Genomic DNA, 21,861 nt, shown 5'->3' with positions numbered 1-21,861 from the left:
GCCCCGCTCCGACCTTTGCTCCTGGCAATTTAGTGTGGCTCTCTGCCCGTAACATCATGCTGCGAGTTGAGTCCACTAAGTTTGCACCTCGCTACTTGAGTCCCTTCAAGGTCCTGGAGCAGGTTAACCCTGTGGTCTACCATCTGGCCCTTCCTCCACGCCTAAGCATCACCAACACCTTTCATGAGTCCCTCTTAAAGGCCGTTCATATGGCACAGTTTTCCAAGTAATCTGCTGGGACATCGGGCTCATCTTCGGACGATTACGAGGTGAACGCTATCAGGAGGTGTAAGGTGGCACGAGGCAAAAGATTCTGGTTGTTGAATTGGAAGGGTCATGGCCCAGAGGACTGGTCCTGGGAGCATGTTGAGCACATTCAGGCTCCGCAGCTCATTGCTGCCTTCGAGCATAGTGAGGCCCAAGGAGGGGAGGTAATGTTAGGTGTCGAGTTCCCACTGCTGCACAGGGGGAATCTCAAACCACCTCCGCTGCGGTTTCCCATTCTTCTCCAGCCACAGTGGAGCCTGCTCAGCAGAGACGTCGGTCCCAGCGTCTGGCTCAGGCAGATACTGTGCGCTTGATTACTGCTGATCTTCCAGGCTCAGCCATTGTAACCAGCACTGAACAGTGGCGAGCAGATGCTTCTGGGACTGTCCTGCTTTTCCTCTACTGAGCATGCCCAAGGGACAACCTCTCATTGGAGGTCGGGGTCACATGCTCAGGTCCTGTAGCAGCTCCTATTGGATCACTAGTAAGGTCCCAGAGAGCTTCCTCTATAAAAGGTTTGCATGGCCGCACGGCCATGCGCTAGCATAAATTAGTAATTGTGTGTGTGTGGATGTATGCCTGTTCTGGCGAAAGATCCGAATCATTCCCATCCCTAGAGTTGATGAATGTTCGTGAATGTTGGAGCTGTCTTGCGCCAGATAGTGCCATCCAGCACCAGGCACAATCTATACTGTGTCTAACCAGCAGTGACCATCAGTGCTGTGCTGCATGCACTCTGTGCGGTTATCTCCAGTTTCTCCTCACAATCCGTCAGTGTAGGGTGGGAACTCCCGCTTGATCCCAGCATCTGACTCAGGGCATCCTCCGACGCGGGTTCAAAGGCCACTAAGGGTCAGAGCAGGATCAATCACCAGCATAGTGGGGGTGAATTGCAGGGATCCCACTGTTATCCATTTGCTGCACCCTGTGACTGCTAACAGGGCACAGCGTTACCTTTATTCCCTGCGACTCTGTGAAGCAGCAGAGTTCGCTCCTATACAGATTGGGTGACAGAACCCGTGTCTATTCTGGCGTAGTACCGCCATATAGTGCCACCATTAACTAGCAGCAGGTTCCATTCCTGCACGGTGGACCCCGGGATGCTAACGCACCTTTACTATCATTATATTTACTCGGTGCGTTCCGCCAGCCCTAACACGGTATAAATGATTAGGGGGCTTTATTCTTTGGGTGAATGCGATTACAGCGATACCAGATTGATATCGGGTTCTTATGTTTGGCTGCTGTCACACACTAAAAGACGCTTTTTATTCCAAAAAATAGTTTTTGCATCACCATATTTTGAAACCTAAAATTTTTTCTATATTTTGGTCCACAGAGTAATATGAGTTTTTTTGTGGGACGAGTTGATGTTTTATTGGTATTATTTTCAGACTCATGATTTTTTTATTGCATTCTATTCTGAGTTTTGGCAGGTAGAATGAACAAAAACCAGCAATTTAGGAATTTTTTTGGAGGGGGTTTTTGTTGTTTGGCGTGTGGTAAAATTGATAAGGCAGTTTTATTCTTCAGGTCAGAACGATTACAGCGATATCCCATGTTTTTATGTTTTGTCAGTTTTACACAAAAACTATTTATAGAAAAATAATTATTTTTGCACCGCTTTATTCTGAGAGCTATAACTTTTTTATTTTAGGGGAAAACAGATGGTAAGCAGTAGTAATGAACAGTGGTATTTGGGCAGCGTATAGGGACCGAATAGTGGACCTTTATAAAAAAAAAAATCTGTGTAAAAAAAAAAATCAATTTATTTTTCCACATGTACACTTTCTGAAGTAGAATGATGTGTTTACATTTCTAGATTATGAATATTTTTCTTTTTGCTATGAAAAACGGGATTTGCACATCTTCCAAAGCAATGACACACATTTCTATGACACACAAGCCTTGGTTTCAAAATTTTAGTGTAGTGGCAAAATTAGCACTAAGGGGTTTACTATTGCTCTTCTAGTTTGTAGAGTGTAAAGAAAAAAATAAATGATGTTTCTAATGTGTTGTTACTGCAATATATTAAAGATAAACTAATTTACAGTCACAATGAGTGACTATATATCTACAGCATTTTCCTACATCACTTGAACTTTTGGGTTATTTTTCATAGACTGAGAATATATTATTTTCAGTGTGATTCAACACCGCAGTCATATTAGGCCTTTTTACATTCTTCTGTCCCTATTCTTTAAAAGCCTAAAATGAAACTGCTGGTTTTTAATTGTCTACCCTGATTGCCTGCGATTATAGCTGCAGTATATTAAGAGGAATCCTGTGAGGTGGTGCCTAATGTCATTATCTCACTCCCTGTATCTGTATGCAGTGTGTGATATGGTGTCAGGCATTTTATTTATTTTGCTATCCTCGTGGATCAAACAAGTGTCTGAATTTGGGCGGAATTGCAAATTTCAAGAAATTCAGCCCTCAGCCGATACTCCTTGAATCAATATGCTCATCTCTAATTGTTACCATTTTGAAGCACATACAACTCTTTGATCACTTTTTATTTTATATTTTGGGAGATGAAATAAAAAAAAAAATCAAGCACAGACATTTATTCTTTTTACTGCATTTACTGTAATTATTAAAGGGAATCTGTCACCACATTTGACTTACTGAAAAAAGTGATACCTTTTTTTGCTCTCCTGATTTATCAATAACAAGACATCTGATATGAGACATACAGGGATGACTCTTTTCAGCTGTCTATAACCTGTATGGCCATATTAACAGTTTGGCTAGGTCAAATATGGTGACAGATTCCCTTAAGAAAAATATATATTTATTCATCAAGCATGACCAATTGCAGTCATGTTTTTACATAATAACACATTTTTACCAGTGATAAAGTGTTTGCTTTTTTCCCTTACTTTAATATTTCTAGCATTGTTTGAAAATTTTCTTTTCTTTATTTTATATTTAAGCCTCACTTGGATAATTGAAAGTATCCAGTATACCCTTGAGTGTGAACACTCTGTATTGAAGTGTATTATGCTTGTCAGCACAATACATGCACATGGCTGAGGTTAAGGGGAAGAAGCGAGCAATTGCCCAAGGACCCTATACCCCAATGGGGGCCTCAGCAAGAACTTAGACAGCTGCCAATTTTCAGTGCCATTCAGGTGAGTGGCCAAATGTATTTCCAAAGCAGAAAATCCACTTATAATGCCCTTCTTGCATTATCAGGGCATTTTCCAGGGTTAGAAGTGTAGAAGGACCTTTGGTAACCATAGGTTCTTCATCCTGTGGGAACATGGAAGAACTAAAGAAGAGATGACAGATGGGTGGAACTGAATTGAGCCTAGTATGTCCTCTAAGCTGGGTGTGCATTTCATAGACTTTGTAATATACTATGTATGTGTAATTTACAATGTCTGTGTATCTAGCATGGACAGTGTGTATGTGTGGGTAACATCCAGAATTTGTAACATAGACTGAGTGTATAAGGTACAGTATGTGCATGTGTGTAACATACAGCTCGTGTCATATTCAGCTTCTGTGTTTAAGATACAATGTGTGTGTGTAATATATAGTGTATGCATTTGTATGTGTGTGTGTTTGCATTGTGTCTTACATGTATTGTGATTGCAGAATGTACTGTATGTGACTGTGTGACTATAATATCGACTTTTAAAAATGCTGGCATGGCAGACTAGCATTCGTAGTTGGGCAATCATCCAGCAAAAGAGCAAAATGCTTATTCATCGGGTGATAGGATGGTGTATCATGGAAAAAAATCATTGTTCTTTGCAGTTCAAGTTCCCATTTACATGTGCTGTCAACATGATACTTTATGGCAGGGGTGGGGAACCTCAGGCCCTAGGGTCATTTATGGGCCTCAAAAACCTTTTATCAGGCCTCGAGCAGATTCTCAGGGACAGCATTCTTGGGCAGTGAGGTGTAGTTTGATTACAACCAGCTCGTTAATTTCTTCTTGCTCTGTTAGCACACGCATGCAGTGTTCACTGCTGAACACTGAAAGGCATGCAATGAAAGATTACGTCCTGAAACCAGTGCCAGAGTCAAGAGTCAGTGCATGGTTTGAGCCCTCTCCCTCTGTCAACCAGATACAATAATTCACATTGATTTTGACATCTTTTGGGATAATAGGCTGGATTTAAAGTAACTGTTCATCCCATCCATTACAGGATCCTGTCTGTCAATTCCATCCAGCTTTTGTGTTTTCAAGATCACTAACGCAGGCTATTATGTCTATCTAGGAGAATTGCCCGCTTTAGAGATAATACGGCTGTAAGCTTATGTGAGCCGGTTCCTGACGCGGTGTCCACCACTGTCGGCGTGAATGCCCGGGTGGACACCACGTCAGGACCCGGCTCACATAAGCTTACAGCCGTATTATCTCTAAAGCGGACTATTAGAAAGTGATTACCTACGGATCCAACACGCTCATTGAGCGCATTTTCAGTCACCCTTCAGTACGTAACTGACGAAGGCCACACTAGGCCGAAACATTTTTTGTACTACGGAATAAAACCTCAAGTTTGATTGAAGTTGAGTGCCGTGTTCTTTATATCTATGCATAAGGTGTGGGAACCTACCCGTGCACCTCTGTAGCAGTGCTCACGTCTTTTGATTCACTATCTAGGAGAATTACCTGCTGACCCTGACAAATTAGCATGCCATATCAAATTAAAGGATAGTCCAGTAAATTCATATGTTTAAGACATTTTTTTGTTATGGCATAACAGTCTAATAACAGAAAGAAAACTGATATATTGCACTTATCACTGATATACTGCCCATAAACCATCTACATAGGGACTGTAGTTTAGGGTGAATTGACAACTCTAATTTAATCTATGTATTTTATTCTTTTATATATTCAGCTCTGGCAAAAATGAAGAGACAACTGCAAAATATTCAGTTTGTCTGATTTTTCTCTTTATAGGTATATTTTTTTGTAAATTGTTCTTTTATTCTATAAACTTCTGACCACATGTCTCCGAATTTCTAAGCAATAATTTTAGTATTTTTTTCTCACAAAAAAAATGGTCAAAATTAAAGACCTGCAAAGAAAACAAGTTCATAATCATTTAGAAACAATAATACTAATGTTTTAGCTCAGCAAGAAATCAATATTTTGTGGAATAACCATGATTTTTATTCACTGCTTTCATGCTTCTTGGCATGCTTTCCACCAGTCTTTCATACTACTTCTGGGGCAAAAATGTAAGCAGTTCTTCTTTGTTTGATGGCTTGTGACTATCCATCATCCTCTTGAGTACATGCCAGAGGTTTTCAATGGGGTTCAGGTCTGGAGATTGGGCTGCCCATGACAGGGTTTTGATGTGGTGGTCTCTTAATTTTTGCCAGAGCTGTATATTAAATTATATTGCTGCATATACATTAAATGGGAGCATACTCGAGACTACAGAACAGAAGAAGGACTTGGGTATTCTAATTATGAGGGAGCTGAGCAGCAGTACTCAATTGCAAACAGTAGCCGCAAAAGCAAACATAATTTTAGGGTGTATAAAAAGAGAGAGAAAATCCGGTGATTCCAATGTATTGTTACCCCTCTAAAAATCACTGGTGAGCCCACTTGAAGAACATAAGAATCCAGTCTTGGGCTCCACATTTTAACAAGGATATTCGGAAGTTAGAGTCAGTTCAAAGATGGGCAGCTAAATTATTACATGGGATTGATGGCCTCTCATATGATGAGAGGTTGGAAAAGTTGGACTTGTTTAGCTTAGAAAAGCGATGCTGCAGAGGAGATCTCATTTACATGTATAAATATACAGCTCTGGCAAAAATTTAGAGACCACAACCTCAAAACCCTGTCATGGCAACCCAATCTCCAGACCTGAACCCCATTGAAAACCTCTGGAATGTAATCAAGAGGATGGTGGATAGTTACAAGTCATCAAACAAAAAAGAACTGCTTACATTTTTGGAGCAGTGTGAAAGACTGGTGGAAAGCATGCCAAGACGCATGAAATATGTGAATAAAAATCATGGTTATTCCACAAAATATTAATTTCTGAACTCTTCCTGAGTTAAAACATTAGTATTGTTGTTTCTAAATGATTATGAGCTTGTTTTCTTTGCAGTATTTGAGGTCTGAAAGCCCTGGGGTTCTTTTCATTTTGACCATTTTCCTTTGTGAGAGAAAAAATACAAAAATGTATTGCTTGAAAACTCGGAGACGTTGTCAGAAGTTTATAGAATAAAAGAACAATTTACATTTTACTCAAAAACATACCTATAAAGAGAAAAATCAGACAAACTGAACATTTTGCAGTGGTCTTTTCATTTTTGTCGGACGGCCAGGTCTAGGAAGACTTCTGGTGGTTCCAAACTTCTTCCATTTAAGGATTATGGAGGCAACTGTGCTCTTAGGAACCTTGAGTACTGCAGAAATTCTATTTTAACCTTGGCCAGATCTGTGCCTGGCCACAATTCAGTTTCTGAGCTCCTTGGCCAATTCCTTTCACCTCATGATTTTCATTTGGTCTGACATGAACTGTAAGCTGTGAGGTCTTATATACACAGGTTTGTCTGCTACATTTCTGTTTTTTCTTTAAGTCAAGATGGGGTGCAGAGTGTACATTAATGTGAAAAAATGAACTTTTTTTAATTCACCAAATGGCTGCAATGAAACAAAGAGTGAAAAATTTAAAGGGGTCTGAATACTTTCCTTACCCTCTGTACTGAATTCCCATTGTAAGCTAAGTAATGAAGCATTGGCAGCTACAGAAATGTGATAGATCTAAGCCAGCAGAAAACAACATATACTTATGAACGGCACAAATAATTCCCGATCACTGATGAAAGCACATTTGCTCAAAGCATATAAAAGGAAAATATTTTCTTTTGCTGAGACTTTATGCACTGTGAAGGCAGAATTAGGCTTCATAACATTTCAGTTTGGCATTTTATTTTCATACTTAATATATAGCCCCATATAGCGGTTGTGAATGCTACCTGCAAGCGTTTGCATGTATTTAAACAGGCCTTATGTTACACATATTAAGCAGACAATTTTGAGCAGTCACATTCTCCCAGGCCATTTGGAGTTGCAGATTTTTTTCCATAGGGATTTTATATATCAGACCATCTGGAGTGGAACATTTACAAGGGCAGTGCAATAAGCAATCTGAAACAGTTTAAAAGTAACTGAAAACTAAGCAATATATTCTTAAACAGCAATAAACATGTTATTTTGTATCAAGTGTGTTTTGACGTATTGGCAAAAGTGTGAGGTTTTTAATTATAGAAAGGTATGTAATCAAATGGTCACTGTAGCTTTAACAAGTAAAAACATAACGCCTACTTGTAGCAGTCTTATGTAGGGATGAGTGAACCTGAACTTGAAAGTTTGGGGTTCGTCCCGGACACCGAGTGTCCAATATCAAATCCTGAAAAATCCTGAACCTGGACTTCTTACCAGATGTCCAGTTTATTGATCAGGTTTGGATGCCGAATAAAGTTTACTGACAGGCTGCAGCAAAGCCAGTCAACAAGCTTTTAGGCTGGGGGTACCTCTGGAGCCATCATTGTCAAGCCAAGTATTGGCATAGCTTTGATTGGCTAGCGCACCATGTACCCCGCCCTGTTAAATGGCAATTCATGGGTGCTGTCGCCATTATGATCTGATTAGTGTAAGGACAGGATGCAGCTGGAGTGAGGGACAGTATTAGACTTTGTGTGTCCGCACTCTACAAAAAAGTTTGTGTGTGTACTCTGCACCCCACCTGTGGTAGTGTTGTGCCTTTAAGCCTCTGTGGGTACTCTGCACCTCTGTCTGTGGGAGTACTGTGTCAAAAAGTGTCTGTGGGTAGTCTTTACCCCTGACTGTATTGTGCCTTTAAGCCTCTGTGTGTACTCTGTGTCGTGATCCAGTCTGGGTTTTGAGTAGCAACTATATAATTATCCCCACCTGTGGACTCTCATCCCCAGAGAATCGGGGTCTCAGGGAGAAAAGTAGCGTACAACTCTGGGGTGGCAGAGGACAATATCATGGGTTTCTTCCAGGGTAAACTCACTGCCAAATGGTATGATCCCGATCCTTCATTGCTCTGGGAGGGTCTTCAGACCTACCCACCTGGGTTTGCAGTTCATTTCAGTACTTGGTCCATTGGAGGCGTTACGGTTCTGAGGAGTGTTCTTGAGTTCTGGTGCATTCTGTCCATGCTGATCGTCTGGTTCAGGCGGGTAGGCCAAGGAGAAGGTCAAATCAATACCCAATCTCTTACAGAAAGCCCTCCAGAACTTGGACAACAAATTGTACCCCTCTATCAGACACAAAATTCAGAGGCACACCATGCAACTGCACAACATGCTCAATAAATAACTTGGATAAAGTTTCAGCATTAGGGAGGCCTGCCAATGGTGCAAAATGCACCTGTTTACTAAATCTGTCAACCAATACCCAGATCATAGTTTTGCCATTGGAAGGAGGGAGATCAGTGATAAAATCTATGGCCAAATGAGTCCAAGGTCCATCCGGAATTGGCAATGGCACCAAATCCCCAGCTGGCTGATTGTGGGAGCTTTTAGCACGGGCACATGTTCAGGGACAATAATAAAAACAGCCCAGCATGGACCAAGATACAAGCAATCTCATACACATGCATATAGCCATGTGTTCAGGCAATAAACACCAGAGATCGCATACCCATCAATACTAAGGACACTCCAAATACCATAGATAAATACTAAGAGAAAAAATGGGAGTATATGTCCAAGATTTTAGTAAAAAAATCAATACAAATTTTATTATACAATAGTCATCATATATATATAAACATAGCGTCACAAAATCAATAACACATTGTAACAGTGAGAAAAACTGGGGAAACAACACTGAAAAAAGGAAGGGCCACCCCTAATAAAGTCCGCATATCAAATATAAAGCCAAAAGTGCATATCACTGGGCAGATAAGGGATATACAGCAAAAAACATGTCAATATTAGACTGCGTATCGTGCATCCCAGAAGTCAGAACAAGTCCGGTAAAGTGCATAAAGTGCCACATATCGTTCCCTAAATCTTACCCATTCTGCAGACCACCAGGGGTAACCACCGGTGGTTACCCCTGGTGGTCTGCAGAATGGGTAAGATTTAGAGAACGATATGTTGCACTTATTGTATGAAAATTCGGCTAACGGCAGCAACTCCAACCAATCATCCTGGAGATGGCTGACAGAGCATCTTAGATATTGTTCCAGTGTCTGGTTGGTACGCTCAGTCTGACCATTTGTCTGGGGATGGTAAGCGGAAGAGAGACAGACATTAATATTGAGTGCAGAGCAAAACCCCTTCCAGAATCTTGAAGTGAACTGTACTCCACGGTCAGAGATGATCTCATCCGGAACCCCATGCAACCGAAAGACATTCTGTATAACCAAGTTCACTGTATCTTTAGCTGAGGGGAGGCCGGTGCACGGAACAAAATGAGCAGCTTTAGTCAGGCGATCAACTACCACCATGATTGTATTCATGCCCCCCGATGTGGGCAGCTCCACAATAAAGTCCGTTGATATAGACCCCCAAGGGTGGGACGGAGCAGGTAATGGTTGTAGAAGACCCGTAGGTGCCACATGAGGAGTCTTGTAATGGGCACATACCTTGCAAGAGAGAACATAGTCCTTGGTATCCTTCAGGCAAGTTGGCCACCAGAAGAATCGGCTCAGGAACTCTTGTGTCTTCTGTACCCCCCTGTGACCAGCCAACTTGGAGTCATGTACCAACTTGAGGATCTGCAGACGGATGACCTCAGGGACATAGATACGTCGATCTCTGAACCACATGCCACCCTTAAAGACAAGATTAATATCCACAGGTGGGTTGGCCAGAAATACATCACCATCATAGGCCTCCCTGCACTCCTTCCACAAGTCCTGATGGTGGATAACTCCGATGAAATTGGCATCAGATAGAATGGTCTTGGACGGGGCTCCAGGTACGGAATCCGCAGCATGGATTCGGGATAAAGCATCAGCCTTCCCATTACGAGAACCTGGACGGTAAGAGATAACAAAGTTAAATTGATTTAAAAATAAGTTCCAATGAGCCTGACGAGGAGAAAGACATCTAGCTGATATTAGGAACTCTAAATTGCGATGGTCAGTTAGCACTATGATCTGTTGTGCAGCTCCTTGCAGATGATGCCTCCATTCTTTGAAAGCTGCAATAATAGCCAGCAATTCCCTGTCTCCCACATCGTAATTCTTCTCTGCTGAGGTTAGTCTACGGGAAAAGAAAGCACAAGAATGTAGCAGACCCTTCTCTCCAGTTCTTTGGGAGAGAATAGCCCACAAAGCAATATCAGAAGCGTCCACCTCCACAATGAATGAAAGTTTTGGATCTGGGTGTATCAACAGCGGTGCTGAGGTGAAACAGATCTTACGCCGATCAAAAGCTTCTTGAGGCTGTGATGACCACTTAAAGGGCTTTTCCTTCTTTGTCAAGGAAGTAATGGGATGGACAATATCAGAAAAATTTCGAATGAAGCGTCTGTAGAAATTTGCAAAACCAATAAAACGTTGGACCTCCTTAACGTTCTTGGGTACCGGCCAGTCAAGGATAGCCTGAATCTTACCAGATTCCATGTTCAGCCCCTGGGGAGAGATGATATAACCTAAGAACTGTATCTCAGAACGATGGAACTCACATTTCTCCGGCTTGATATACATATGGTTCTCTTTCAGATGTCTTAAAACAGCTTTGGCATGTTCTTCATGTTCCTGTAGAGAGTCAGAAAAGATTAGAATATCGTCCAAATAGATCACCACAAACTGGTCCAACAAATCTCTGAAAATGTCATTAGCAAGGTGTTGAAACGTTGCAGGGGCATTACAAAGCCCGAAGGGCATCACGAGATATTCAAATGTCCATACCGGCATTGGAATGCTGTCTTCCACTCATCCCCTGCACGAATACGCACCAAATTATAAGCCCCACGAAGATCCAGTTTAGAGAACACCTTAGCATGGCGGACTCTTTCCAGAAATTCGGGAATCAGAGGCAAAGGGTAACGGTTTAGTACGGTCACCTTATTGAGTTCCCGATAGTCAACACAGGGTCTCAGGGTCCCATCCTTCTTTTTTACAAAAAATATAGATTCCCTTGCTGGTGAGGAAGAAACCTTAGGCCAGATTTTCATCAATATACTTCTTTAAGGCTTGAAGCTCAGGTGCCGCCAAAGGGTATATGTTACCAAAAGGAATAGCTGTCCCAGGAAGCAACTCAATGGGACAGTCATAATGCCTGTGTGGAGGAAGCTGATCTGCATTCTTCTTGTCACAGATGTCAGAGAACTCTTTATATGCTGGAGGTAAAGAAAATACCTGTACATGTGGTTCCGTAGCCGTGGACTCAGGGACAGCTTCTGTTAACGCTGAGTTGCTCCTTGTTGGAAAGATAATCTCCTCGGTCTCCCAGTTGATAAATGGGTTCTGAGAACGCAACCAAGGAATGCCTAAAATCACAGGAAAATGAGGAGAAGAAATTAGCAAGAAAGAAAGTTGCTCCTGATGATTAGGCTCCAACAAAATTTTAAGGGGTACGGTCTCCTGATCCACAGGCCCAGAGATTAAAGGTGACCCATCCACTGTTTCCATGGTAATTGAAGAGGCTCTTTGCTGAATTTCAATACCATGTTCCTTGGCAAATGCGATATCCATGAAATTGCCACCTGCACCTCAGTCAATCATAGCTGCACTGGAAATCCACTGTCCTGAGCACAGGATCTTAATAGGGAGAGAACGGTGAGAGTTCTTCTCCTTCAGCTCCTTGGCGGGTGAAGTCATAGAAAGTGAATGGAATACAGTGTTTAAAGGCAGGCTACATTCAGAGATGTCAGATTCATCATCACAGTTGTCACACTCCCCTACTTCTGCTAGCATCTTGTTAGGCCGTCTAGGACACTTAGGACAATTGATCAAGAAGTGGTCAGACTGGCCGCAGTAGAAACATAGACTTTCACAAAGGCAATGCTCCCGGCGCTCATTGATCTCGCGCCTCTGAATGGAATCAATTTGCATGGACACCTTCTCCACCTCCCCAGAGGTTTTACCTGCAGGCTCTTTGAAAGGAAGGGAAAAGTTAGAAATACAGTTATATGCAACAAATTTCTCCTGCCTATGCTCAGTAAGGCGAATGTCTATGCTCACACAATGCTGTATAAATGTCTCTAGCTCTTGTGGTGACTCAGAGTGAGCTAGTTCATCTTTTAGAATGCTAGACAGACCCCTTTTAAAAATAGGCATTTGTGCATAACTGTCCCAATTGGTATCTACCACTAATCTCCTGAATTCAGTGGCATACTCAATAACAGAACGTTTAGCCTGGCGTAAAGACAACAAAGCAGATTCAGTGGTTGCACGGCGATTAGGGTCATCAAACATTAATGCCAGAGCGGCCAAGAAATCATCCAAGTTATTTAACTGTGGGTCACGAGACTCAATCATCGGATTCGCCCAGGCGAGCGCCCGTGAGGTCAGTAGCATTATTACACACAATACTTTGGATCTATCAGTAGGAAAACGGTCAGCATGCACATCAAAATATAGCATACATTGATTCACAAAGCCACAAAATTTGTCGCGATCACCATTAAATCTGAATGGGTGCAACTTAGGTGGGCTAGCTGGTGGCGGTTGCCCAGAGGGAAAAGTCACTTGTGCAGCTATTTGCGTGCTTATGTCCTGAAAAGCCCGTCCATACTGGGACTCTATGCCAGCAAGTTTGTTTTCCTGGGCTGCCATGCGGTTGCTTAAGTCCTGCAAAGTTTGTCCAAACACTTGTTGATTGTGTTCAAAGCTTCCAAACTTCTTTTGCAGACCTTCCACATCTTTCTGCAGTGATCTAATTATGGAAAACACCTGCTCTAATCTGCTTTCTGCAGTCATTGTTCCAGCAGTCTCCTTTTTTTATGGCTAGAGTATCCTGTAATAATTATAGGGGATAACTCAGGAGACTCTTTGCGTGGAACAAAACAACTATAGGACACAGTTTTATAAGTGGTAAAGTCCACAACACTTAGGGTAAATATAAAATGCAGCTTAGCAGTCTATAGGGAACTTCGGAGGAAAATGCAAACCCGCAGAATGTCTATGAAGCACAGTTATTCTTGGGGATACTTGACACGAATAAATCCTTGTCTTAGTCCAACACAGATAGATAAGCTTATAAGGCAGTTCAAATCATATCTTAGCTCAACCAGGGAGGCCTGGTTAATAGTCTCAGGTTTTTGTAGAGTAGAAACAGCTTACATGTCCAGCAAATGCAGATGGAAGAAAACATGAGCAGCAGATGAAGGAGAATTACTGGAACTGGTGAATGCAGCAGGAACTCAGAGCAGAGTAGCAGGATAACCCCACAGGTTCACAGGAGCAGGTATATAGCCAGGGAGTAATCAGAGGTCAGGAGCTGGATGCAAGGCAGAATACTCTAGCACAGACTGAAGGCTGGGGTGGAGTTTTATAGCAGGAAGACAAGTGCACATGAGACCAAAGACGCCATCTTGGAAAAGGGCAGTAATGCACAAAAGATAAAAAATGTTCAGAGTCCTGACAGGCACCTGAGGACCATGATAATCTGGCTTCCACCTTACTCCCTTGCAAATCAACCATGCAGTCTGAGCCCCCCAAAATGCAGCAGTCTCTTCTGCTTCTTGATGACTCTACTGGCTGGAGTTTTGTGGCCCATCCACCTTGCTCTGCACCTGAAGTGGAAGAGACTGAGTGCACTGATGCCCAGCCACTGGTTAGTTGGAGGACGAGTATGTGGGAGGGCTAGTGCACACAGTCAGTGGAACCCCGAGGCACATCTCAGAGGATAGTGAAACACAGTTGCCAACTGCAGCGTCTTTTTGCAGTTTGCAAACCGGCAATGAGGGCAGGGGTGAAGATTGAGTGGAAGATGATGTGGAAGATGATGAGGTCCTAGACCCAACATGGAGCGAAGGCCATCCAAGTGATGTGCTGGATCTATAGGATGTCTGGATGTTTGAATGTTTGGTTGCAGCTATCGTTACAGAGGAGCATATCCTCTTTTTATAGTTCACAACTGTTGTCCTTCAAGCCAGCATCCAGAGGTCAAGAGGGAGATATGATGAGCTTGATTATTTAAGCAATTTGGATAGTTTTTACTCTCCTGTTTTGCTAGTCAAGGCTAACTTTCCTGGACAATGTGTGACAGTGTAATCAACATTTCAGCAATTTGGAGCATAACAATATTGTATCTTACAGTTATTAGGTTCTTTAGAAGGACCTAGATCTGATGGTTTATTCTGACAGAATATAGGCTGAACTGGATGGAAAAATGTCTTTTTTCGGCCTTGCTAACTATGTTACTATGTTACTAAGTTATTGTTCATTTGCCGGCATTTCTGCCCTCCAGGATAACAGCACAGTATGTTACAACAAATGTCAACTTAAAAATCAATATTAAAGGCTTATAAGAACAAAAGTCTGTGTTTTCTTGACCAACCAAAGATCAAACACATAAGTTCAAAAGTCAACATGTAGATAAGAGTCTGTTCTTCCTTGCTTGCTGAAAAAAAATGTCTGGTTAATGAAGAGAAAATAATATGCTGTCACACCCCCAAGACGTTACTGGCTTTTGAAATGCTGACATTATGGTTGGTGGAGGCGGACAATTTTAAAAAACTGCAAAATAATAGAATAGCGGCTGACAGCACTACCGTGGAATGTGGCTGCACGTCCTAGCTCCACAGGATCCAAATGGAGAGTTACATACCAAAAGTTCAAAGTGAAGGACAGCATCCAATCCAGGTGAAGATCATAAATATTTTATTGTGCCATAAATGCAATGTTTCAACCCCTAAGGGTCTTTGTCAAGCATGCTTGACAAAGACCCTTAGGGGTTGAAACGTTGCATTTATGGCACAATAAAATATTTATGATCTTCACCTGGATTGGATGCTGTCCTTCACTTTGAACTTTTAATTTTAAAAAACTGATCACGGTGGCTGTCCAGCTGTACATTGTTCCCAGTTATCACTACTTTTCCAGATGAGCCATCCATTCCCTGTGCACACATGTTGTGGACCAAATCAGGTGTGCACTGTGCAATGCAGTGACAAGGTCCACATAACCTCCAATATCTGTAAGGATTGCCAGGGATGATACTTCTACCTATTTGCCACTGGATAAATATAGTGCTGAAATGTGCTCTAGCCCATCACCTACCACCAACGAGGATTGCTGGTTGTTATGCTGTCCAGGCTGCCTCCTTCTCCTACCTTGCGTCCTCCACCGCCTCCTCATTCGGTCATAGTAAGACCTACACCACCAACTTCAGCACAGCCAGGGTGAAATGACAGCAGATTGTTTTTAAACTCATCTGTTTTAGGAGAAAAGGAGATAAATGCCATACCAAACAGAAGCTGTGGATGCAGATTAAACAGCAGACAGATAAGTGGTTGGTGGCGGGTGAACCTCAAGCATGGCCTGGTGGTGTGCGATAATAGGTAAAAACTCGAAGCAGCTCTGGGCCTAGCCGGTGTGACGCACATCGCTTGCCCGGCAAATGTGCTGAATTTGATGATGCAGAGCTTCCTTAAAAATTACCCATGTATGTAATAGCTGCTGCTGAAAGTGCAAGCAGTGTGTTAGGTGTAGAGTTCCCACCTCTGCACAAACCATCTCCGTTGCTGTCTCCCATTCTCCTCCAGCCACAGTGGAGTCTGCTCAGCAGAGATGTCGGTCCCAGCGTCTAGCTCAGGCTGATACTGGATGTCTGGTTACTACTGCCCTTCCAGGCTCTGTCCTTGTAGCCAGCAATGTTCAGCAGTGAGCAGGTCTTTCTGGGACTAAGTCCAGCTTTTCCCTTTCTGAGCATGCCCACGGGACAACCTCCCATTGGATGTCGGGGGTCACATGCTCTGATACTGCAGCAAATCCCATTGGTCCTCTAGGAAGGTCCTGAAGGTGTTCTTCTTCTGTGGCAGACTCCCATTGGTCCTTCTGAGAAGGTCTTGTACTTGCTGCAGCTATAAAAGGTTTGCATGGCCGCACGGCCATGCGCTAGTATACATTTGTAAACGTGTGTGTGTTGATGCTGTGACCACCAGTGCAGCGCTGTGTGCTATTAGAGCACTTACCTTACCCAAGTCTGGGTAATTAGTGGCGTCCGCTAGTGTGGCACAGCCCGCACTTCTGTTCATATTAGTTACTCTGATACCCCAATTGTGGTATCGATCGCAAGAGGTCTACACAAACTGTAATCCTGTGTCCTGGGATAGAGTTCTATGATTCCTTGTTTGCGCTCTCTGTGCGGTACCGTGACCCTGTGACGTAACAGGGTTTGCTTTCTTCATACAGGGTGAAGGTGTGTATCCTCATTGTACCGCCATATAGTCCGTCATTACTTAGCAGCAGGTTCCATCTCTGCATGGTGGACCCCGGGCTGCGAACGCACCTTATTCTATCTATTTAATTATTTGGTGCGTTCCGCTAGCCCTAACATTATACTAGCGCCAGAGTCTGGCTAGTAATGACGGACAAACAGCAATTTTTGCAGTACATCCAGCAGCTGAAGGGTAGGTTGGTGGCTCTTGAGCGCACAACCTCAGCTGTGGATATAACCGCAGTTGCTGTTCAGGCTGCTAGCGTGGCAGCAGCAACCTTGTCCACTGCCACCCCTGTTCCGACTCTATCTCGCCTCCTGCTGCCAGCAAAATTTTCTGGTGATAGTAAATCTTGTAGGGGTTTCGTGAGTCAGTGCTCTATACATCTCAAGCTTCTGGCCGCACATTTCCACACAGAGCGGGCTAAGGTGGGATTTATTGTGTCTCTTCTGTCGGACAGGGCGTTGGAGTGGGCTACGCTGCTGTGGGAGCGTGGCGATCATGTGGTGCAGAATGCTTTGTTGTTTCTGAGCACTCTGAAACAGGTCTTTTTAGGACCTCGTGTCACCCATGATACAGTGCTCAAACTGTTGGCATTGACTCAGGGCTCGTCCTTGGTCAGCCATTTTGCCGTCCACTTTTGCACCCTAGCATCTGAGCTGGAGTGGTCGGATAAAGCCCTTATTCCGATATTTTGGGGGGGCTGGCTGACCACGTGAAGGATGCTCTGGCCACTAGGGAGATTCCCGCCACACTGAAAGAGTTAATAGCAGTGTCCACTCGTATTGACCACCACGAGTGGAGGTTAGAGCGAGCCCAGTGTAGGCAGAGGTTTCGGCTGGCTCCCAGCTTCACCAAACCTTTGGAATCTCTAGTCCAGGCCCCTGAGTCACATGAGCCTATGGTAGTGTCACAAGTGGGATCTAAGTCCCGTACCAGTAGTGCACTCCAGGTTTGTCATGTTTGCCAGCAGTCAGGACATCTTGCCACCAGATGTTCCCAGCGGTCGAGGAAACGTCAGCGTCTAGTGGTAGTAGGTGAAGGTACACTAGACATGGCGACGTTTGCCTCCAAATTGTCCTTTAAGGGGACAATTACTATAGACTCATTTTCCCACTCTGTAGAGCTCTGCGTGGATTCTGGAGCGGAGGGCAATTTTATATCATCTGCCTTCGCCCAACGTCACGCAATTCCCCTGGTAATATTAGCTCAACCAGTGACTGTACGTGTGGTAAATGGGTCGACACTGCCCTCACAGATAATACACCAGACCATCCCTTTCACTCTGTCCATGTCGTCATCTCATCAGGAGATTAAATCTCTGCTCGTCATTCCTGAGGCAATTGATGAGATCCTGTTGGGGATGCCTTGGCTTCGGTACCACTCTCCTCATATTGAGTGGTCCACAGGCAGAATTTTGGGATGGGGTGAATCTTGTGGGGGTAGATGTCAGAGGAAATGTGTTCAGGTTGCTACTACTGAGGTATCCGCAGATCTATCCTCTCTACCCAAGCAATATTGGCCCTATGTGGACGTGTTCTCCAAAAGAGCTGGGGAGACCCTTCCGCCTCACCGCCCCTATGACTATCCTATTGACCTCTTGCCTGGTGCTGAGCCTCCCCGGAGTCAAGTCTATCCGTTATCTCTCCCGGAGATGGAGGCAATGTCACAGTACATCAAGGAAAATTTGGCAAGAGGATTCATTAGGAAGTCATTGTCACCTGCAGGGGCTGGGTTCTTCTTCGTGCAGAAGAAGAACGGGGAACTACGTCCATGCGTAGATTACAGGGGTCTTAACGCCATCACCGTTAAGAATAAGTATCCTTTGCCCCTGATTTCTGAGCTCTTTGATAGGCTTCGGGGAGGAAGGGTATTTACAAAATTAGATCTGCGGGGTGCGTACAACCTGATTCGCATCCGTGAGGGGGACGAATGGAAGACGGCTTTTAACACCAGGGATGGGCACTATGAATATCTGGTGATGCCCGTCAAGCTCTGTAATGCCCCAGCCATTTTCCAAGACTTTGTGAACGATATCTTCCGGGATATGCTCTCCACTTCAGTTGTAGTCTATTTGGATGATATTCTCATCTACTCTCCAGATATTGACTCCCACCGGAGAGATGTTTGCAAAGTCTTCGACCTCCTACGGGCAAACTCCCTCTATGCCAAGTTGGAGAAGTGTGTGTTCGAGCAGGAGTCCTTACCTGTCCTGGGTTATATCATCTCCACCCAGGGATTGGCTATGGATCCTGCCAAACTACAGGCTGTGATGGACTGGCAGGAACCCCATTCTCTTAAAGCGGTGCAGCGCTTTATGGGGTTCATTAATTACTATCGCCAGTTCATTCCACACTTCTCAACTTTGGTAGCACCCTTGGTTGCCCTCACCAAGAAGGGAGCAAATCCCAAATTGTGGTCTGAGGAGGTCTCCAAGGCCTTTCTCTACATTAAGTCACACTTCGCTAGCGCTCCCATCCTACATCACCCTGATGTAGATAAGCCATTTATAATGGAGGTGGATGCCTCATCTGTTGGTGCTGGAGCAGTCCTTTTCCAAAAAGATGCTCAAGGTCAGAAGCATCCTTGCTTCTTCTTTTCTAAGACCTTCTCACCAGCAGAGAGGAATTATTCCATCGGGGACAGGGAGTTGCTAGCCATGAAGTTGGCCTTCTCGGAGTGGAGACATCTCTTGGAAGGAGCTCGTTTTCCCTTCCAAGTCTTCACAGATCACAAGAATTTGGTGTACCTGCAGACAGCCCAGCGGTTAAATTCTCGCCAGGCCAGATGGTCTTTGTTCTTTTCCCGGTTTCATTTCACCCTCCATTTTCTTTCCAGGGAGAAGAACATTCGTGCCGATGCTCTCTCTCGCTCCGTTGTATCATCTGCGGAGAAGGAAGAGGAGCCTCGGCTTATTGTCCCCACCGAGAGCCTGAGAACTGTGTCCCTGGTTTCGCTAGAGTCTGTGCCTCCGGGCAAGACTTTTGTACCATCCAGTTTGTGTCCGGAGGTTCTCTCTTGGGCTCACTCGTCTAGGCTGGGTGGACATTTTGGGTCCAAAAGTACACCTGAGTTACTGGCGAGGACATACTTGTGGCCGCATATGGCTCGTGACGTCACAGACTATGTTCGGGCGTGTGTCTCTTGCACCAAGAACAAGTCTCCTCGGCAACGGCCAGCTGGGTTGCTTTACCTCCTGCCAGTGGCGGACAGGCCCTGGGAGATGGTTGGGATGGACTTTGTGGTGGGATTACCCAAGTCTCGTAGCTGCACCATTATCTGGGTGATCACCGACCATTTTTCCAAAATGGTTCACTTGGTGCCTCTTCCACGGCTACCTTCTGCAAGGGCTCTGGCAGTGTTGTTCATCAAGCATATCTTTCGCCTACACGGTATGCCAGACAAAATTGTCAGTGACCGGGGTCCCCAGTTTGCGTCTCGATTCTGGAGAGAGCTTTGTCGTCTACTTAGTATTGAGTTGAATCTCTCCTCGGCATATCATCCCGAGATGAATGGGTTGGTTGAGAGGGCCAACCAGACCCTGGTCACATATTTACAACATTTTGTTTCTGCCAGGCAGGATGACTGGGCATCCTTGCTACCGTGGGCAGAGTTTGCGCTTAACAAAGCCGTAGCCGACTCCACCGGGCAGACTCCATTCCTCTTAAATTATGGCCAGCATCCGCGTGTCCCTGTGCCCATGCCCGTGTCTTCCACCGACTCCAGGGTGGCAGACTGGGCTGTGGAGGCACGGGACATTTGGGACCGCACTCAGGATGCCATTCTGGCCTCCAAGGAGAGAATGAGGACCTCCGCCAATGCAGATCGGCGCCCCGCTCCGACCTTTGCTCCTGGCGACTTGGTGTGGCTCTCCACCCGTAACATCAGGCTGCGTGTTGAGTCCACTAAGTTTGCACCTCGCTACTTGGGTACCTTCAAGGTCCTCGAACAGGTTAACCCTGTGGTCTACCGACTGGCCCTTCCTCCACGCCTGGGTATTAATGACACCTTTCATATGTCCCTCTTGAAGCCCGTATACGTGTTCCGGTTTTCCGAGTCATCTGGTTCGTCAATGGACGATTACGAGGTGAACGCTAGTTTGGGGTGCAAGGTGGCAAAAAATTCTATTTGGTGGATTGGAAGAGTTATGGCTCAGAGGACAGGTCCTGGGAGCCTGCTGAACACATTCAAGCTCTACAGCTCATTGCTGCCATGTTAGGTGTCGAGTTCCCACCTCTGCACAGGGTGAATCTCGAACCATCTCTGCTGTGGTCTCCCATTCTTCACCAGCCGCAGTGGAGTCTGCTCAACGGAGACGTCGGTCCCAGCGTCTAGCTCAGCCTGATACTGGATGACTGATTACTACTGCCCTTCCAGACCCTGTCCTTGAAGCCAGCAATGTTCAGCAAGCAGGTCTTTCTCGGACTAAGTCCAGCTTTTCCCTTTCTGAGCATGCCCACGGGACGACCTCCCATTGGAGGTCGGGGTCACATGCTCTGATACTGCAGCAAATCCCATTGGTCCTCTAGGCAGGTCCTGAAGTTGTTCTTCTTCTGTGGCAGACTCCCATTGGTCCTTCTGAGAAGGTCTTGTACTTGCTGCAGCTATAAAAGGTTTGCATGGCCGCATGGCATTTGTAAACGTGTGTGTGTTGATGAGTGCAAGTCGTTCTTAAACATCCCCTCCCTTGTGTATGACTGCTCGCAAAAGGTGGATGTCTGCTATCTAGTGCCCGACTGAGCTATCAGCACAAAGCCACACGTAAACAGCGTCTAACTGCTGTGACCGCCAGTGCAGCACCGTGTGCTATTAGAGCACTTACCTTACCCAAGTCTGGGTGGTTAGTGACATCCGCCAGTGTGGCACAGCACGCACTTCTGTGCATATTAGTTACTCTGATACCCCAATTGTGGTGTCGATCGCAACAGGTCTACACGAACTGTAATCCTGTGTCCTGGGATAGAGTTCTGTGATTCCTTGCTTGCACTCTCTGTGTGGTACCACGACCCTGTGACATAACAGGGTTTGCTTTCTTCATACAGGGTGAAGTTAACCCATGTGTGTATCCTCATTGTACCGCCATATAGTCCGTCATTACTTAGCAGTAGGTTCCATCTCTGCACGGTGGACCCAGGGCTGCGAACGCACCTTATTCTATCTATTTAATTATTTGGTGCGTTCCGCTAGCCCTAACACAGTGTGTGCAAGCTTTCGCGTTTTGACCCTGCTGCTGCATGCCT

This window comes from Ranitomeya variabilis, chromosome 1, assembly GCF_051348905.1.
Source record: "Ranitomeya variabilis isolate aRanVar5 chromosome 1, aRanVar5.hap1, whole genome shotgun sequence".
In the NCBI taxonomy this organism is placed as follows: Eukaryota; Metazoa; Chordata; class Amphibia; order Anura; family Dendrobatidae; genus Ranitomeya; species Ranitomeya variabilis.
This window is presented reverse-complemented; position numbering follows the sequence as displayed.